Source organism: Corylus avellana, chromosome ca4 (genome assembly GCF_901000735.1).
Source record: "Corylus avellana chromosome ca4, CavTom2PMs-1.0".
NCBI lineage: Eukaryota > Viridiplantae > Streptophyta > Magnoliopsida > Fagales > Betulaceae > Corylus > Corylus avellana.
Window position 1 is genome coordinate 10,802,947 of NC_081544.1, and position 6,000 is coordinate 10,808,946.

Genomic DNA, 6,000 nt, shown 5'->3' on the forward strand with positions numbered 1-6,000 from the left:
CCCTAAATATATATATATATATTTTTTATTTCTTGATTTTAAAAAAAAAAATATTAATGATTTTTATTTGCTAGGTTTAAATTTTTTTAGTAAAGTTTAAAAGTTTTGAGTTGAGCGGAATGTTAGTGATGTCAAATTAAAAAAAAAAAAAAAAAAAAAAGGAGAAAAAAGTTTAGAAGAGTTATTAAAGTTGTCTTCCTAAACAACCTCAAATTGACTAATCTTTTTTAGGATGATAGCAAAAAAGATGATTTTATTGAAAGAAATATTATAAAAGAAAGCTAAAGCTAAATAAAGAAAATTGAGACAATGATTTTTAGGTGGTTTCGTCTTCTATGACTTACATCTACATGATAAAGCCTAAAGCTACTTTTATTCACTTGATATTTTTATAGATATCAAATTAATGTGATTTGAATACCATCAAATCTAATTACAATCAAATCAAATTGATTTGATTACCATCAAATCTGATTACAAAAGATTACAACAAATTTTGAAATCAAATCCCCTACTATATTCTAACTCTTATATGTGCAAGATGAGAGGATAAAAATTAAAAAATCAAATCAAATCTAATTATAGGAGATTACAACAAATCATAAAAACAAATCCCCTAATATATTCTAACAATTATCCGTCCAAGCTGGGACGAACAAAAAAATAAAAAAAGGAGTAGATCACTAGAGAAGACAGCATGCAGTGATTCCAAATGACCCACATAGTGGGTGCATGCCAGAAACAAACGTAAATAATGAGTTATGTGGGACAAATGGACCAGAGAGAAAGTTCCTTAATGATCAAGCTAATACAGCCTCAACCAACAACCAAAAAAACATTTACACTTATTTCCACACCAACCGAAAGACTGTTGAAATCATCACATTATTCCAATTGAGTAAACCCACAAGCCTTCCTTTTGCAGGGTTAAGTTTTCTGAGTACCCTTTCTTTGGAAGGATACAAAAGAAAGGGATCATATTCATGGGGCCATGCAGCTGATCTGTGACTGCCATTTCCTTTCTGCATTTCGGTACATCATATAAACTTCAAGATATATCCACCATTAAAGCTTAGGATAACAGAAAATGATCCATGGGAAGATGTGGACCTGCGGGCCACCTAAAACGTCGACGTCTCTATGCAATGATTCTTCCTTGGTGTACGTGATTGTCAATAAGTTAGAAATTATTTGGTGAATATTGTGAAGCAAAGTCAGCACATGCGCTGTTCACCTGCCCTTTTTGTCACGGAATGTGTCCTCATTGCCTTCCAATTTCCATGCTTAACAATCTTCCAAGGAGGGGAGTAGCTAGCTAGCATCATTATTAGTAGATGGAATCTTATATGTGATTTAAAAAAAGTTAAATCAATTTTAAACACTTTTTGAGGTACACACTTCTTCTATTCCATGATCATTTGTTATCTTTATCATGATGATAGCGGATGCAAAGGGGGGCGGCGCAGGCGTGCACACCCCCAGCCCCCCCTCCCCCCCCCACCCTTTTTTTTTTTTCTTTTTTTTTTCTTAGTTTTTTAATCCTAGCCTATCTATGCTCCTCCCTCTCCCGACCCTTTTAATACGAATTCCTTCTTCTCCCGCCCCTCCTAATACAAATTTCTATATCCACTGTTATATGCCAAATATTAAAGTGCTTCAATTCTCGTTAAGATTTACCAATTCCCTTACCATGGGGTACTTAAAATATGGGCTTTCCAAAGAAAGAACGTTTGATTGTTCACATTTGTACTTGTTTTGTTGAACTTCTTCATACATGTGCTCCTCAGATAGAGCAGCAACATTTTGTGAAAATTAGCCCCAAAGGCTCCTAACAACATTTAAAAGGAGGGTTCTATATGTGTTTACAAAATTAATGTGAAATTAAAACATTATTCACCACAGAATCATTCAGTAAATATTATGAAAGCTGTAAAAACAGTTAGCAAACGACGAATTTGAAACCTTTTGAAAAACTCTTCATAAGTAAAACCAATCTGGAACAGTCAAATCTAGAAAATTCATCCACTAAATAAAAGAAATATTTACAAGAAGTTCACACTTACAAAACATTTATAAGAGACTCCCTTGTATCAAGCAAATGACCTAGTTGCTCCTACCGCAGTAGCTCCAGAACCTTTAGGCAATTCTTCTACCGAGCTTCTTCTTATAATTCTAAAACTTTGATGGCTAAAGGATTTTTGTGCCAAAAAAGGTTTGTGCGGTTTAACCAAGAAAACTCTAAGAGAGAATTAGCACGAATGCTCTACGATCAAAGAACTCTCTTTTAGCACACTAAATTATAGCCTCTTAGTCTCTAAATAATCGTGCATTAATTGGAAGGTGTTTAACTAGACTTCAAATTCTTGAGCTTTAACTAGACGTCAAAGTATTTTGAGTACCAAATTAGTCAATCTAAAAACTAACATTTTGAACGCGTAAATTATTATGAATCATGTCATTATTCCTCCCATTCTAAAAGCATTATTCCGTTTTTTGATTTTATTGTAAAGGATGGATGCAAAAACATCGATGAAATCGTCCTTTGTTCTCACCCCCTTCAGCCTCCAAAGAACAAGGAAACAAAACTAGATTTTAACCATCGCTTTCTTAGTTTTAGAAGAGGGAGAAGCACAGCTAGCTAGCACAAAAGTTAGTGAGTCCCACTAGTGCCTGCCGTCCATTGGACGCACAACTTTTTAACGGTGCTGGACCTCCATGTACGTTTTCGATGGCCATGACCAAACGGCTTGTAGTTTGGATATCATAGTCATACACATGATCACCTTCAAGGAATCAAACTTGTCATCTTATAAACCCTAAATTACAAAAGTTCAATCATCCATATGATTTGTGTGTATATCATATTTCATGTTCTGCTGGGACCCTATGTATTAAAGTATTAATTAAATAATTAAATTTATCATTTTTTATGGGCTTAAATTTTTTGAATTAAATAATAATTTAATATGGTATAAGAGGAAATGTTTTGATTGGTTCGAACCTTATCTCCGTCCTTAAGCTTTTGAAATAAGTGGTAGTTTAATATGGTATCAAATCCCAAATGTGGGGAGAAGAGTGTAGAATATTAATTAAATGATTAAATTTATCATTTTATATCTGTTTAAGCTTTTAAGATAAGGGGTGATTTAACACTATGAGCCTGTTTGGTTGTGCGTTTGAGGGGTCCAAAAGTACGTTTACGGCTGAAAAAGTCCATTTGAAAAAAAAAAGTATCCGTATTGTGAAAAAAAAATTAAAAAGGTTTTTAAGGATTCAAAAAGCTCAAAAATTATCAAACGCAATTTTGGCTTTTGAAGCTTTTGCTAAAAAGCGTTTTTTTTACTTAAAAACTATATTTCTTAAATACAATCCAAACACAATCATTCTTTCATAATTATAATCTGAAAGGTGGCAATATGCATGGCATCCTACCAAACCAGAAAAAACAAAAAAGATAATCGTGCAAATCTGGAAATGGAGAAAGAGCCCAGATATACATGTATACCATGTAGATACCTTGCTTTGTACCTGTATATATATATATATAGTAGCTACATATATGCAAAAGGTTAGAAAAAGATATGGTTGACAGCCATGCTGATCATGATCGCTTAGGATATTGTCGCCTTACACATTTGCAGGAATTGTGATGGATTTTTAAATACTCCATTAATTCTAGAAGCAGAAAAGAGGGTGTCAATACCTTTCATTACTTAACTACTTTAAATACGTCTGGTTCAGACATTTGGTCCATATATAATATAATATACAAATTCAGATTGCCTAATTAATTATTAAGAACATTTACGAATCTTGTAGTAGGTATAAAGATTAAAGACTTTGACCAATTACCATTATCATTTATTAACGTGGAAAAAGCGGGGGAATAATTTAACTTTCATATTGGAACCACTTACCATTATCATTTATTAACGTAGAAAAAGCGGGGGAATAATTTAACTTTCATATTGGAACCACTTATATTACATGAACTTAGTTGATACATGAGGGTAAAATGGTTCAAATAAAATGTAAAATTATCATTTTACCTGGTCTTATGTATCAATTAACCGAGTCTTTTACAATCAGACCCCCCCCCCACATAACTGGTATGCACGAAGAAGCTGTCTCTCGGCCCTTCTTCTCATTAAATAGTTTTCTTGTTTTTAGATCTGTCCTCATTCAATAATTAGGTGCGAGAGGTTATTTCTCACAGCGTGGATAATTAGTTGTGAGGAGTTATCTCTCAAGATCGGTTGTTAGGAAATTTAGTTACCCATGTCTTAAATCTAGTCTACTTTGAGCAGATATGCTCTTTAACTGTATTTCTACATGGGTTAACAGAAAATTGAAGTATAAATAGCACCTGATTGTAAATTTTTTTTTTTTTTTTTTTTTTTTTTTGTATTTATGACTTTATAACCTCATAGCATGTGACTATGATTTTTGCACAGCTTTATGTTTTGTGCGGTAAGAGTTTTTGCTCTATTCTGTAAGTGTTTTATGTTCGTGATCTTTAATCAATGAAATCTTTAGATTTCCATTAAAAAAAAAAAAAAAAAATTGGTATGCTCGGGATACAATGAAAAGCGAAAAAATTCTATGTAGTTTGATTACGTTTTGCACAAAACAAAACAAAGCAGAATACGCTCATAATTTTTTAAAAAAAACTTATCCGAAGGAATTTTTTTCTTCTCTTTTTTTGAAAACTCTTTTATACTTTCAATTTCAAAATATATACTCCCAATCCATAAACATAAATATGTATCTATATAACTATACTAATTTGGAAAACTCATTTAACTGTGACTATTTTATCATAGCACGGTAATCGGTGGTATTTTTTTTAAGGTCCATATATCTCTGTAAAATGATAGAAACTTTACATTTAAGCAAAGATAACGACCACATTATAAATTATTACGTGACGATTCTTTTCTTAAGCAATAACCAATAATTAATTTTATTTTAGAATGTTCAGAATAAGGAAAGGCTCGGGATTCTGGATGAGAGAGGAATGATCCTCTTTAAAATAAGGGAGTAAAATTGTCAATTTATATGTTATTGGACAATTTCACCCTATGTTAGCAAAGACTGGATTATTTGGACCCAATGGGATCCAAATTCTTGGAAATGATTACGACCACTTGCCTTACAAGTCCTGGCCGAGACACAGGTGGCTCCAAGTAGTCAGGAAATAATAAAATCAAATTATAAAGATAATAAAATTGGAAGAAGTTCACACGTATTCCCCCCTCAGCATCACATAGAACGGTTGGTTGTAATTAGGTATTTCATTAGGAAAATGAATAATAAAATTTATTCTTAGGAATAAAAGTGGAATGGAATAGTTAATTAGCATTAAGCATATTGGTAATAACATATGTACTGGTGGGTTAAGCCAATTACAAAAGCATATTATTCTTAAAAGAAGGGAAAACCTAGAATTGCGGTGGCGGCAACCCCATTGGCATGACACGGGGGGGTGGTGGCACCCACTCCCGAGGCTGGGTGAACCCCAAGGTGTCCTTGATGGCGTGACCACCCTGGCGGGTAGTGGCCGCCAAGGCCCGCCTCAGGTGGCTGGCAGGGGGCAGCGGCCACTAACCCCTCAAATCCAGGGGTGAGGTCATGCAGGGGTTAGCGAAGGTGTATGGGATGGTCGCGACCACCCCAGGGATTACTACCAATAGGTGTGTGAGGCACCTTAAAATTCTAGTTTTTTTATTTTAAATAAAAAATAAAAAAAAAAAACAAATTTTATGGTTAAAATAAAAAATATTAAGGGGTTTTTTAGAAAATCTATTACATTTCATAAAGAATAGCTACTCCACTCATTTTTTAGAGGAATAGCTATTTTTATATGTATGGGAATAGTTATTCCCATCACATGAATAGACCCTACCAAACAAAATAATGATTATTCCATAGGAATAACCATTCCATTCCGAGGGTCTATTTTACAAACCAAATGGGCCCTTAATTAATAATGTATTCTTA